At 45.9% G+C, this 15738-nt stretch overlaps 1 pseudogene across 1 annotated transcript; it reads right to left on the reverse strand.

Moving 5' to 3' along the window:
• Positions 1–14206: 14206 nt before the first annotated feature.
• LOC306653702 (ER lumen protein-retaining receptor 1-like) lies at positions 14207–14934 on the reverse strand (annotated as a pseudogene). Its single transcript has one exon. The product of its transcript is annotated as an ER lumen protein-retaining receptor 1-like (transcript).
• Between the last annotated feature and the right edge of the window lie 804 nt (positions 14935–15738).

Consider the following 15738-nt stretch of genomic DNA (forward strand, 5'->3'; position numbering starts at 1 on the left):
TGCAAGTTGGAGGCCAGCCTCAGCAATTAAGTGAGGCCCTGTCTCTGAATAAAATGTAAAAATGTAAAAAGGGTTGTGGCTCAATGGTTAAGTGCACCTGGGTTTAATCACTGGCACCAAAAAATAAAATAAAATAAACCAGGGCTGGTAGGGAGGAAGTACCCCTTTGGCCTCCCAGTTCTCCTGCCAGTGCATCATGGGCCAAATTCAAACAGAGCCCAGGAGGGGAAACAGGTCAGGATGGGGATAGAGATCTGCCCCCAGAGCACAGGCCAGGGCAGAGAAAGGGGAAAGTGGCTCTGGAGGGCAAAGACCTCTGTGCCTCAGTCCCCCGTGTTAAAGCAGTGAAAATACCAACCCCAGCACAGGGCTGCTGTCAGAAGTAATTGAGTACGTCTATTAGTTATCAATCTGTCATCCTCCCATCATCTCAATCTAAGCAAGGCCTAGGATTAGAGCCTGGCCTGTAAGCATGGTGGACACACTTCGCTGTGACACTGTTATTATGCACTTTTGTCCTCTTACTCCAGATGCCCAGATTTCCTTTCTCCCCTTTGGTTGGAACCAAGCATCCTGACCCCCCAGGCCAGTGTCCTTCCTCCACCTACCACTGTCCACTTTGAAGTGTACACCCTGAGGACTGGGGACATCCCCGGGTGGCTGTCTGACCTCAGCAGTTGGCCCTGGAGCAGCTGGGCCTTTCAGTCAGAGGGGAATGTGTGACCCAGAGCGAGGCCGAGTGGACCCCAGCTGTGAGCGTGGACTCCTCGGGGTGCTGAAATCTCTGCTGTTCTCAACTGTTTGGTCATGACCTTCTGTCCTGGGCCATGTGGCCCTGTTCCCACCTATGGAGGTGCCTCTGAGCGAGGCTTCAGTTGACCTCAGAGTGACCCTCTCTCCACCCATAGCCTGAGCCCCTCAGGGCCCTGGGTCATCTGCTCGGGGCACACATGTGAGCCGATTGTTTTTGCAGTGTTTGTTCACATTAGCAACAAGCACCCCTCTTCCGCAGCCTCTGATGGCAAGATGCTGTCAACTAGGAGGGGCCGCAAAGTAGCTGGCAGCAAAGCGCAACGAAAACATAATCTTAAGTTTTGCAAAACAAACTCAGACTCAAGAAAACATTAAAAAATTTTTAAATGAACCAAAAAAAAAAAAGCTCAGGCTCAAGCTCCTTCCCCAGTGATGACTCATTGGCACAAACCTAGGCCTTGCTTTGCAGTGTTGGGTCCGCCCCCCTCTGCCACATTGCAGCCTTGGGAACCTCTGTGAACCCTGACACAGCACCACTCAACCCAGGAACCCTCAGATTCCAAGACTGAGAGGAGGAGGCCATTGGGCATCAAGGATCTTGGAACTCATGAAATCCAGGTCATTAAACTTGAGAAGCTCAACTTTCATGAATTTTGCATGCATTATACCCTTTTCTTGTGGTCTAAGCATTCATCAGCATCCTGAAGGGGTCTTGTATTAGTCAGGATGGACCAGGTGATGCTGTGATAACAAGTAATCCCTCATTCTCAGTGGGTGATACCAATATTCAGAAAGCCACTGGTTGGAGTCTATTTTTTTGTCCCTGTTTCTCTTCCCTAATATTCAACTGCCCAACCATGAAAGAACAAACTAAACAACAATAGACAAACATACCAAATTTCTTTATTTGATTATCCTTTGTGTGTTTTATGAAGTGCTCTCATGTGATTCTGTGAGGCAGTGGAGGAAACTGAAGCTCCCAGAAGGGAAGCCACTGTCCCAAGTCCTCTGGGTAGTTGTCCAGTCAGAAGTTGGACTGAGATTTCAATCTAAGCCCATTCCAGTGGCTGGAGGGAAAGAACCCCGTCACGTGTAATCTGTCCGACATTGCTGCTCACTCTAGTCGTTGTTTTGTGCTTTCGCGTTTACATAGCATTTCCATTCATTTGACAAATATTTGCTGAGCACTCCCTTTGTGCTGGCATGGTTCTGATGCGTGGGCACAGGGCACAGGGAAAGAAGGAGAACCATGAAGTGAGAATCACTGAAGCAGGGACTGGGGAGGGATCAAGGCTTTAACTGGAAGGCCTGAGCCTGGTGGGGGTTCAGACTCCTCAGGGGACTAGCCAGAACAGTCCTGAGCCTTTCACACCAGACCCAGCCACCTGCCTCCAAAGCAGGGCTGAGCTCTCTAAAAGGGATTTTGGAGACGTCAAGGCACCACTGAGCCCAGGATGCATTTAAAAAAAAAAAAAAATGAGTCACATTTATCATTTCGTCTCCAAAAGCATGGGACCTGGTTCAGAATATTCCAGAAACATTTATGAAATGAACAAGTTAATGAGTGAATGAACAGATGGGTGAGGACTGGTGGTGGGCAGTGCCCTTCTGCTCTTTGGACCTCAGCTTCCTCATCTGTCCACTGAGTGAATGTTTAAGGACCCTGTTCCCCAACCTGAGATGACTAATGTGACAACAGCATGCCTATGTGGTTGGAAACCCTGTTTGCCATGTCATCTCCAAAGGACCATGTGTCAGTCTCAGAGTTGGCTTCTGGATTGTCTGGGTGGTTTCAGCCCAGAGACAGTTGCTCACTGTGCCAGCGTGGGGCTTGGTTCCAGCAGCATTGTTGTGGAGTCGGTGGGAATTCTCCAGGGCCCAGGAAGCTGCACTCTGAGACTCTGGGGCCAGAGTTCGTCGTCAGAGGCAGACGGGCGTGACCCTGGGAGCACAGATGGGAAATGTCTTTCCCCAAATACCTCTTCTGCTTGTTCCTGAAGTTCCGCCATGTGTGATTCATTCCACTGGGGTTGGCAGCCCTTCTCTTTTGTGGGTCTGCTTGATAAATGGTGCAAATCTTGGCAGAGTAATGGAACGCTGGTATAGAATTCAGTTCCCGAAGTCTCTTAAGTGCCAGCCTCTGCACGGAGGGCCTGGGGTAGACGGACAGGCAGCAGTGGTGATGGCCTCTGTGTGTCCAGCAGGTGCTCTGTGACGCTTGCTGCACTCACCACTTGCTTTGGCCCTCACCCCAACCCTGGGGGACATGCAATTTTGGCCTCATTTTGCAGGTGGTGAAATTGAGTGGTCTCCCACCAGCCTACATGACCACTGCTCCACAGTCACCTCTTGTGGGGAGAAAGACAGGGCAGTGAACAGAATCAATGCTGAGCACACGCATCAGCAGGGAGCCATGCAGGGAGCCATGCACGGGGGCTTGGAAGATCTTATTCCAGTTTATTCTGGAAGGATAAGAAGGATTTTCAGATCCTGAGAGGGGAAAAGAGCACCACAGGAGTCAAGCCACTTGTATGGGGCTGGGTGGAGAATGTGGTGAATAGAGGAGCCATCCTGAGCCCCGTGGCCAGGTTACAGCAGGCACAGGATTTGGCAATGGGGAGCCACCGAAGGCATTTGGAGAGAGAGGAATCCATGAGGTTTGTTTTCAATACTCCCCCTTCCGAAAAATGGTCACAGACCAGACAGGGCTAAGGAGATCTGATAGCTGAACATAATGAGGCAATTTAGGTGGGGTTCTGGACTGGGAAAAGGGTATTAAGAAAACACTAATGACATCCAAATAGGGCTGGAGCTTAGTTACTAGTAACGTCCCCACGTCAGCTCTTCCACTGTGACGGCTGCATTGACACCTGTCAGCAACAGGGGAAGCTGAGTGAGCCGCGACTGGTAATTCTGGACTCTTTTTGCAACTTCCCTGTGAATCTAAAACTTCTCTAATGCAAGTCTCATTTCATTTAAAAAATTGTACTCCTTCTGCAGGCAGTGTGGAGTCGAGCTAGGAGGGTCAGGAAGTGGGAGAGAGTATACAAGCTGCCACATCCTAGTGATGGGGAGGACAGGGCTCTGCTGGTGGCAGAGGGGCCAGAGGGAAGGGGGCAGAAACAGGGATCCGCTGGCAGTGGGTGAAACATAATTGGCAACTGGATGTGAGGGCTGAGCTGGAAGCTTGTGTCCAAGGTGAAGTTCTGTCCCCAGCCCAGTGCCAGGCATGGAGGAGACCTCCCAAAGGGAAGGATGAGGTTACTGTAGACCAACCTGAGCAGCTTGGGGAGTGGGGATACATGCCAATCCCAGTCACCTCTGGGTATGAGGTCTTGCTGCTGATCTTATTTATTGAGGAGCTAGATTCTTCACAAGGGTGCTTTCCAAATTATTGGTGGCAAAGACCTGTTTTTAATTTTTAAGTGTATTTCCAGTCCAACCAAGATCCTTGTTTGGTCTACACCCTGTTGATGAGACAATTGCACTGAGCATGTGCTTTGACTTCAGGCGTTTCTGTTTTTTTTTTTTTTTTTCTGGTACTGGGGGTTGAACCCAGGGATGCTTAGTCATTGAGTCACATCCCTACCCTTTTTATTATTATTATTTTTTAAATTTAGAGATAGGGTTTTGCTAAGTTGCTGAGGCTGGCCTCGAACTTGCGATCCTCTGCCTCAGCCTCCCAAGCAAACTACCGGGATCACAGGCGTGTGTCACCATGCCCAGCTGACTTTAGGCATTTTCAAGATGCCCTAAAAGCTTCTGAACCTTGCCCTTCGATTCTGTTTTCAGCTCACTGCCAGCCAGGAACTGCACAGTTCATGGCACAGCACTGCTCTGCTTTAGCTCTGCACCTCCCCCAGCATTAGAGGCTGGGGGCCTCAATGTATAGATGAGGAAGCGATGACTCAAACAGGGTTGTAAGCGGCATGAGGTCCCACAAGCCTAGAAGGTTGCAGAGAGCCAGGATTTAATATGTGGTCAGTCTGTTCTGGAAGCAATATACCCGTTCAAGTCACACAGCCCTGTCAACACACAGGCAGCCCTGTCGTCCGACCTCTTTCCCTTGTGCCCTTGGCATTGTTTTGGAAGCTCCTCCCCAGTCCTTGTCCTGGATGCTGAATCATGGGTTGTATTGGTTCAAGAAAAGGAGACTGTGGAGGGGCGTGCCTGGAAAAGCCTTCACGGGTGACCTCAAGCCCATCTCGCCGGGTCCCGTGACCAAAGCCAGCAGAGAGCTCGGGGCCAAGGAGACCTCAAGAGAGTGGTCAGGAGTACTGACCCTCATGCCAGCATTGTTCCCAGGTCTCCTCCTCTGACAGACAGGGAAGGGAGGGAGGGTCACACAGCGTCCTGTCCAAGGACCTCCCCTTTAGTGGACCCAGGCATCATTTTTAGCAGCTACTAAAAATGATAGCAGAGCCCAGTGGGTGGCACACACCTATAATCCCATCTACTTGGAAGACTGACGCATGGAGGATCACAAATTTGAGGCTAGTCTGGGCAATTTAGGAAATCCTGTCTCAAAATAAGACATAAAAAGGACTGGGAGTAACTGGAGCTGGACACCGTGCATGCACCTGTAATCCAAGCAGCTAGGGAGGCTGAGGCAGGAGGATTTCAAGTTCAAGGCCAGCCTCAGCAACTTAGCAAGGCCTTATGCAACTTAGTGAGACCCTGTCTCACAATAAAAAAGAAAAAGGGCTGGGAATGTGGCTCAGAGATTAAGCACCCCTGGGTTCAAGCCCCAGTACCAAAAAATAAAAGAGAACTGGAGTGTAGTTCAGTGGTGGATCGCCCCTGGATTCAATCCCCAGTACGACGACAAAGAAAGCAAGCCAGAGTGCAGAGATATGATTGGCGACTTTGGCTCTGTGGAAGAATTAGCGTCCTTTCGCATCTGAGACAGAAGCTGGGCTTTGGGACTGAAGGCAATCTGCATCTCCTTCCGGGTTTCTGAGAAAGTCTCTGCTTATGGTAGGGCTGGTGCCAGAGAGGAGCAGGTGAGATGGCATAGACAGCACAGGACTCCCCAGCCTTGATGAAGGGGTTGGAAGTCTATGGGTCTGGGGGTTTGTGAGCCATGGCGACCCTCCACTGGGGTCCAGGCGCTGGCAAAGGCTGCACTGTGTCTTGGGAGGCTTCCGGTCTCTTCAAGGGCTCATTCATCCATTTATCAAAGAATCACAAAACCCCACTGGATACAGGCACCTGTCTAGGCTCTGGGGACACAGTGACACACAGGCAGCACACATTTCACACTCCATTTCACAGAGCATGGCCATCCCTAGCTCCTGGCTACACGGACCTCCTTTCCTGGAATCCTCCCCTTCCAGCCTCGGTTGCCTGTTGAGTTCCACAGCAGGACTGTCTCGTTCCAAACCTTGAAGTTCAGTTTGGAATACCCTCCATGACAGCAGAGGATAAAGTGCATACACCTTTGAGAGCACCTGAGGCCATGAGAATGGAATAAATGGTGTTGCTCACACTTGCACGCACTCCTTGGCACCCATGGGTGCTCCTGACTTTCAATCTACTGCTGGCCACAGCTCCTGCCTTCCAGCCTTGTTTCCAGCAACCCTTCCCACATGCTTTGTGTCCTGGCCACACGCAGCCACTCGTCAGAACTCACTTTTTGGTCTCTGCTGCTGTCCTCACACTGTGTCCTCTGTCCCCATGATTTGGGGTTTTTTTCATTTCTCTGTATATTGAAATCTTAATTGCCCACAGCCCAGCTCACACGTCAGGTCCACCAGGAAGCCTCTGATTTCCAGTCAGGTATACACAAGCTCCTCAAGGGGGGACGACTCCTCACTCTGGTCACACCTCCCATTTCCAGACACACCACTAGGAGGCCGCACACTCAGTTCCCACCAGTGTAGAGCCTACTGATCGAGGCAGTGGTTCTCCTGGGAAACAGAACCAGTGGCATCGTGGGATTGGTCCATACCACTATGGAGGCTGAGAGTCCTGCCATCAGCCACCCGCATGCTAGAAGCCCAAGAAAGCCAGTGTTGTAATTCAGTGTGAGTCAGATGGCTTGAGAACTAGGGAACCAATGGTGTACATCCCAGGTCCAGGGCAAGAGGAGGTGAGATGAAGCGTTCCAGCTCAATCAGCAGACAGGAAGCTGGTGGTTACTTCCTCCTTCTTCCTTGTTTTCTACCAGGTCTTCAACAGATAGCACAATGTCTTTTTAGTCAGCTTTTTCACCACTGTGATGAAAGGACCAGACCAGAACAATCATAAAGGAGGAAAAGTTAATCTGGGGGCTCGTGGTTCCAGAGGTCTCAGTCCATAGACAGCTGGCTCCATTCCTCTGTGCTCAAGTTGAGGCAGAACATAATGCAGAACAGTGTGACAGAGGGAAGCAGATCACGCCATGATCAGGAAACAGAGAGAGAGGTTTCCACTCTTCAGATATAAAATCTGAAAGCACCCAGAAACCACTCCGGACACGGGAACTCACGCAAGAGATTTTATTAAGTGAATAGGCACAGTTTCTGCCCACAGGGTGAGGAGAGAGAGAGAGAGAGAGAGAGAGAGAGAGAGAGAGAGAGAGAAGGAGGGAGAGAGAGAGAGAGAGAGAGAGAGAGAGAGAGAGAGAGAGAGAGAAGAGGGAGAACAAGGGAGAGAGAGAAAGAATGGTAGTGGAGGATCCAAGATGGTGGACTAGAGGGAGGCTGCGTTCCTTGTCACTCTGTAACTCCGGATTCAAGCAGAGGATATCTGTTTCTTGGTGAGGCAGTTTTTGCTGCTTATCAATCCCCTGCTGTTTACACCATTTGTCTGCTGTGATCACCTGCAGTCTGCCAGCATATCAACACCTTTTTTGAGTGCAGATTGCTCACTGTCAGGTGCCTATCATACACCATTTGCCTGCCTCTTGCCTGTCCATCACCTGCCTTACACCTATCCATCACCCAATGCATGAGGTTCACCTCCAGATTGTCGAACAACAGTCAGCAAACTGAACACTGACTGCCAGTGGCACAACAGCTGCCTGTTGTTGTCACAGTACCTGCAGGTTTGATTACACGTGGCTGCTGCCATTTTGAGACAATAGCCAGGCCCCCGTAGGACCCCTGGCCGGACTGACTGAGCCCCATCACCAGGATCCCTCAGCTCCACTGATCATTCCCTTCCTCTGGGGCCCTCACATCGACTGAATGCTCCCTGCCGCCAGGACCCCCAGAACAACTGACTGCACACTATCACTGGGACCCCAGACAGACTAATTGCAACCAGCCTCCAGGATCCTGCAACCACACCAAACATACCCGACCTCCAGGATCCCTGCCTGACCAACCACATCCCGCCTCCAGGACCTCCTGCTGACCACAGCCACACCCTGAGCTGCAGCTCCCCATTTGCCAACACATTTCAAAGCCAGAGTGGCCATCTTGGATAATCCTGGAAGACATAGCTCCGATCTTTGGGTGGGACAAATCCGATCCTGAGACGCCTACTGGAGATTTGAAGCTCATTGTCAGGTACCTCTCATGCATCAGGCCACTGAACACTGGGAGGTTTCATTACTATATGACTGTTATACTGTAGATTTTCTTTTTTCTCCTTATTGAAAAAGTTTAAGTTTTTATTTCTTTACTTTTCTTGCTCTCTTTTCCTATTGTTTACCTGTTCCCTCAGAGTCTCTTTCTCCCTTTTTTGCATGCTCACATCCAATTTCTTTTGATTACACTCTCACCCTTTCTATTATCTAGAACTTCTGTATATTCTTTTCTTATCCCATTAGCAGCCACATTCTACATCCCTCTGCATCCTCTTTGTCCTCCAATTGAAACTGCAGACCTTATTGCAAATCTGTTTGTTTTACTGAAGATAATATTTGAGCTCATTCTGTTTATATGACAATTTTGTTATTGTCCTCATAGGGGCTATTTGGTCTAGGATTGCATAGTGCCTGAATTGGGCACTGCTAATATTGACCTCCCCTTAAAGAAAGGGTTTTGGAAACCTGTAGGGCCACTATAAGCCTATAGGGGGAAATCTGCAATACCCCAGATCTGCAGCGCTAGAGGGGAAGACACATGAACAACATGAAAAAACAAGGGAAGAAAAGGATCCAAACAAATCTAGATTCTATAGTAATGGAATCCAATGACAGTATGTTACAAGAAATGTCAGAAAAGGACTTCAGATTATACATGATTAAGATGATTCAAGAAGCAAAGGATGAGATAAGAGAGCAAATGCAGGCAATGAATGATAATACCAATAAGCTGAAAGAGCACCTGCAGGAAGCAAAAGATCATTTCAACAAAGAGATAGGAGATTCTCAAAAAAAAAAAAAAAAAAAAAAAAAAACAAAACAAAAAACGGAAATCCTTGAAATGAAAGAGACAAAACCAAATAAAAAACTCAATGGAAAGCATCAGCAAAAGACTAGACCACTTGGAACACAGAACCTCAGACAATGAAGACAAAATATTTAATCTTGAAAATAAAGTTGCCCAAACAGAGAAGATGGTAAGAAATCATGAACAGAATCTCCAAGAACTATGGGACATCATGAAAAGACCAAATTTAAGAATTATTGGGATTGAGGAAGGCACAGAGATACAAACCAAAGGAACGAACAACCTATTCAATGAAATAATATCAGAAAATTTCCCAAACCTGAAGAATGAAATGGAAAATCAAATATAAGAGGCTTACAAAACACCAAATGCACAAAATCACAACAGATTCACACCAAGGCACATTATAATGAAAATGCCTAACATTCAAAATAAAGATAGGATTTTGAAGGCCGCGAAAGAAAAGCATCAGATTACATATAGGGGGAGACCAATACGGATAGCAGCCGACTTCTCAACCCAGACTCTAAAAGCTAGAAGGGCCTGGACCAACATATTTCAAGCTCTGAAAGAACATGGTTGCCAACCAAGAACCCTATACCCAGCAAAACTAACTTTCAGATTTGACGATGAAATAAAATCCTTTCATGATAAACAAAAGTTAAAAGAATTTACAAATAGAAAGCCTGCACTACAGAATGTTCTCAACAAAATATTCCATGAGGAGGAAATGAAAAACAACATTGGAGGTCAGCAAAGGGAGGAACCACCTTAGAGAAAAACCACTCAAAGGAGAAACCAAGCCAACTTAAAAACCAAAAATAAGCCAAATGACTGGGAATACAAATCCTTTCTCAATAATAACCCTGAACGTTAATGGCCTAAACTCATCAATCAAAAGACATAGACTGGCAGAATGGACTCAAAAGACAGACTCAACAATATGCTGCCTGCAAGAGACTCATCTCATAGAAAAAGACATCCACAGACTAAAGGTGAAAGGATGGGAAAAAACCTACCACGCACATGGATTCAGGAAAAAAGCGGGGGTTTCCATCCTTATATCAGATAAAGTGGACTTCAAGCCAAAGTTAGTCAGAAGGGATAAAGAAGGACATTTCATATTGCTTAAGGGAACCATAAATCAGGAAGACATAACAATAGGAAATATTTATGCCCCAAACAATGGTGCATCCCTGTACATCAAACAAATCCTTCTCAATTTCAAGAATCACATAGACCACAACACAGTAATTCTGGGTGACTTTAATGCACCACTGTCACCACTAGACAGATATTCCAAACAAAAAGAAACCATAGAACTCAATAGCACAATCAATAACCTAGACTTAATAGACATATATAGAATATTCCATCCACAACGAGCAGACTCACTTTCTTCTCAGCAGCACAGGGAACCTTCTCAAAAACAGACCATATGTTATGCCACAAAGCAGCCCTTAGGAAATGCAAAAAAATAGAGATACTGCCTTGTGTTTCATCAGATCATAATGGAATGAAAATAGGAATCAATGAAAAAATAAAAAACAGAAATAATTCCAACACCTGCAGACTAAATAATATGCTATTGAATGAAACATGGATAACAAAAAACATCAGGGAGGAGATAAAAAATTTCTTAGAGGTCAATGAGAACGACAATACAACATATCAAAATCTCTGGGACACTATGAAAGCGCTACTAAGAGGAAAATTCATTGCACAGAGCACATTCCAGAAAAGAATGAAAAGTCAACAATTAAATGACCTAACATTACAGCTCAAAGCCCTAGAAAAAGAAGAACAGAAAGACAGCAAAAGTAGTAGAAGACAGGAAATAATTAAAATCAGAGCTGAAATCAATGAAATTGAAACAAAAGAAACTATTCAAAAAATTGACAAAACAAAAAGTTGGTTCTTTGAGAAAGTAAACAAAGTAGACAAACCCTTAGCCAAACTAACAAAGAGAAGGAGAGAGAAAACTCAAATTACTAAAATTTGTGATGAAAAAGGAAATATCACGACAGACACCACTGAGATACAGAACATAATGAGAAGCTACTTTGAAAATCTGTATTCCAACAAAATAGAAACTACCGAAGACATTGACAAATTCGTAGAGATATATGCTCCTCCCAAACTGAACCACGAGGACATACACAATTTAAACAGATCAATATCAAGCAATGAAATAGAAGAAGCCATTACAAATCTACTATCCAAGAAAAGCCCAGGACCAGATGGATTCTCAGCTGAGTTCTACAAGATCTTCAAAGAAGAACTCATTCCAATACTTCTCAAAGTATTCCAGGAAATAGAAAAGGAGGGTACCCTACCAAACTCATTCTATGAAGCTAATATCACTCTCATACCCAAACCAGGAAAAGACACATCAAGAAAAGAAAATTTTAGACCAATATCCTTGATGAATATAGATGCAAAGATCCTTAACAAAATATTGACAAACCGTATCCAAAAACATATTAAGAAAATTGTGCACCACAATCAAGTGGGGTTCATTCCTGGAATGCAAGGATGCTTCAACATTCATAAATCAATAAACGTAATCCATCATGTCAATAGACTTAAGGATAAGAATCATATGGTTATTTCAATCGACGCAGAAAAAGCGTTTGACAAAATACAACACCCCTTCATGCTCAAAACACTAGAAAAAATAGGGATAGTAGGAACATACCTGAACATTGTAAAGGCTATTTATGCTAAGCCCATGGCCAACATCATTCTTAATGGAGAAAAACTGAAACCATTCCCTTTAAAAACGGGAACAAGACAGGGATGTCCTCTTTCACCACTTCTATTCAACATTCTCCTCGAAACTCTAGCCAGAGCAATTAGGCAGACTAAAGAAATTAAAGGGATATGAATAGGAAAAGAGGAACTTAAGCTGTCACTATATGCACTATATTTAGAGTATCCAAAAACCTCCTCCAGAAAACTTCTAGACCTCATCAATGAATTCAACAAAATAGCAGGCTATAAAATCAACACGCATAAATCTAAAGCATTTTTGTATGCAAGCGATGAAACAGCTGAAAGGGAAATGAGGAAAACAACTCCATTTGCAATAGCCTCAAAAAAAATAAAATAAAATACTTGGGCATCCATCTAACCGAAGAGGTAAAGATCTCTACAATGGAAACTACAAAACATTGAAGAATGAAATTAAGGAAGACCTTAGAAGATGGAAAAATCTCCTATGTTCTTGGATAGGAAGAATTAATATTGTCAAAATGGCCACACTACCAAAAGTGCTATACAGATTCAATGCAATTCCAATTAAAATCCCAATGACGTACCTTACAGAAATAGAGCAAGCAATCATGAAATTCATCTGGAAGAATAAGAAACCCAGAATAGCTAAATCAATCCTTAGCAGGAAGAATGAAACAGGGTATCGCAATACCAGAACTTCAACTCTACTACAAAGCAATAGTAACAAAAATGGCATGGTATTGGTACCAATAGACAGGTAGATCAATGGTACAGAATAGAGGACACGGACAAAAACCCAAAGAAATACAATTTTCTCATACTAGACAAAGGTGCCAAAAATATGCAATGGAGAAAAGATAGCCTCTTCAACAAATGGTGCTGGGAAAACTGGAAATCCATATGCAACAGAGTGAAAATAATCCCTATCTCTCACCCTGCACAAAAATCAACTCACAGTGGATCAAGGACCTTGAAATCAGACCAGAGACCCTGCATCTTATGGAAGAAAAAGTAGGTCCAAATCTTCAACTTGTTGGCTTAGGATCAGACTTCCTTAATAGGACTCCCATAGCACAAGAAATAAAAGCAAGAATCAATAACTGGGATAGATTCAAACTAAATAGCTTTCTCTCAGCAAAGGAAACTATCAGCAATGCGAAGAGAGAGCCTACAGAGTGGGAGAATATCTTTGCCACTCATACTTCAGATAGAGCACTGATTTCCAGAATATATAAAGAACTCAAAAAACTCTACACCAAGAATACAAATAATCCAATAACAAATGGGCTAAGGATATGAACAGACACTTCACAGAAGAAGATCTACAAGCAATCAACAAACATATGAAAAAGCGTTCACCATCTTTAGTAATAAGAGAAATGCAAATCAAAACTACCCTATGATTCCATCTCACCCCAATTAGAATGGCAATTATCAAGAATACAAGCAACAATAGGTGTTGGAGAGAATGTGGGGGGAAAGGTACACTCATACATTGCTGGTGGGGCTGCAAATTAGTACAGCCACTCTGGAAAGCAGTGTGGAGATTCCTTAGAAAACTTGGGATGGACCCACCATTTGACCCAGGTATCCCACTCCTCGGCCTATACCCAAAGGACTTAAAATCAGCATACTACAGAGATACAGCCACATCAATGTTCATAGCTGTTCAATTCACAATAGCCAGATTGTGGAACCAACCTAGATGCCCTTCAATTGATGAATGGATAAAGAAACTGTGGTATATGTATACAATGGAATATTACTCAGCCATAAAGAATAATAAAATTATGGCATTTGCAGGCAAATGGATAAAATTGGAGAATATCATGCTAAGTGAGATAAGCCAATCTCAAAAATCCAAAAGAGGAATGATCTCACTGTTAAATGGATGATGACACTTAATGGGGGGTTGGAGGGAGGCAAGAATGGAGGAAAGAAGGACTGTACAGAGGGAAAAGAGGGGTGCGAGGTCTGGGGGGAAGGAAAAAATGACAGAATGAATCAAACATCATTACCCTATGTGAATGTATGATTACGCAAATGGTATGCCTTGACTCCATGTACAAACAGAGAAACAACATGTATCCCATTTGTTTACAATAAAAATAAATTAAAAAAATAAGAATGGCAGTGGAGCCGTTCTTAATAGTCAAATTTTGCACACTAATAATAATGGACAAATGACTGGCGAGGAGGTTCATGGGCTGACAATCTGGACCAGTTACTGGCTAGGAAGTTTGCAGGCTAACAGTCTGGGTTGTGTAGTGGTGTTGGGGAGGGAGAATAATGGCAGCAGCAAAATAGCAGTTCTGATGTCAATATTCCTCCCTTTTTGTTTTTATAGATACGGGGGGTGGGACAGCGGTCTTTCTTCTGTAGCTTCTTCCTGCTGGTCAGGAACTAAGAGTCTCATTCTGCCAGTACAGTGAAGGCTGCGCCAGGCCGGCCATGATGACAATGAGATCAAAGAAGCGCTCAAAGTGGTAGCGCCAAGCCCAGTTGGAGAGATCCAGGGTGCAGTAGACACCAGCGCAAATGGGAGTGGCTCATGGCGGTCTCCGCCTCACTCACCTGCCTGCTCACCATGGACAGCTGCGGCAAGATGGCACTGACTCCAGGGAGACAGAGAAGGCCCAGAGGATCTGCAGAGGGGCGAAGTCGTGGCTGACCAGGAGTGCCAGGACGGCCGTGAGAAGACAGGGACCTCCACCCGGAACATATCAAGGTTCCCGCTGTAAGTGGCTTTGAGCTTGCTGTAAATCATCCAGGCCACGGTGAAAGAGCAGGCTACGTAGAACACCTTCACACACGTGTTGTAAAATGAGATGTAGTTGGTGAAGAGGTCCAGGTAGCAGGCAGTGCACAGCACAGTGAACAGGACCTGGCTCTTCCCTGAAATCCCAGCACACGAGCGGGACTTCCAGATTTTAAGCAGTAGCTAGATGGTGGCTAGGAAGTGGGAGAGGTCTCCCAGGAATCAGAAGAGATTCATGGCTAGGGAGGTCTGCCAGGGCTGAGCTGGAGGGAGGCAGGCTGGCAGGGGCTGCCCCCTGGGGCTGCTGTTCTGGAGGGTGGCAGGCAAAGGGGTGGGAGAGGGACCCTCCAGTGGGCTCCAGTCCAAGGAGGGCTCTGTGAGGGAGAGTCGAGGCCAGAGCTGGTGACCAAGCTAGAGCGGGGAAAAGGGAGGAGGAGGAGGGACTAAGAGGGGGAGACAAGCCAAAAGGAGGTGTTCGGATTTGCAGGAAGAGCAAAGATCAGATTTGGTGCTCAAGAAAGAGAAAGCTTGAAGATAAGGAATCCCTTTCCATCTGCACGCTTGCCCACAGAAGTTGTATGCCATCATGTGACCGTTTTGGATTGATTATCTAAAGGATAAGTTTTGGTGGTTTTAGGCTGGGGGTCAGGTAAAGGGGTTTAAGATTATCTAGTAGGCACCCCAGGGGTGAATCTGCTGGAATGGAGGACCCAGATCCCATGGTGGAGACTGATACAGCCGAGTCAGTGTCCAGGGCGTCCCGAGGTCACAGTCCAGTTGGCTGGAGATGAGAAAGCAGCACGAGTTGGGGTCGTCACTCAACCATTAGTGTGTGCCGGGCAAAAGCCAAGGGGGTCGAGGAACTGATGTCAGGATTTTCAAGAGTGAGCGCAAAGAGGAGCCTTAACCCTGAGAGAGAATCTCCACCATAAAAATCGGGGACTCACCCGTCAGATAAGGTCAACTAAGGGGCCAGCCAGGGGGGCCAGCCGTAAATGTAAAAGTCGTGGGTGGGGGAGCCCACACTCCTCAACTGCCTCGAGGGCGCGGGATGATCGACAGTCGAGTCTCAGGCCAGCAGACAGGTGTTTAAGTCGACCTAGGGGAAAAACTCTGAAGCTGGTGGTGGATGTGGAGGAGAGCATCTGGGCAAATGGAAGGTGAGACCAG

The sequence above is a fragment of the Sciurus vulgaris genome (assembly GCF_902686455.1).
Source record: "Sciurus vulgaris genome assembly, chromosome: 2".
Taxonomy (NCBI): Eukaryota; Metazoa; Chordata; class Mammalia; order Rodentia; family Sciuridae; genus Sciurus; species Sciurus vulgaris.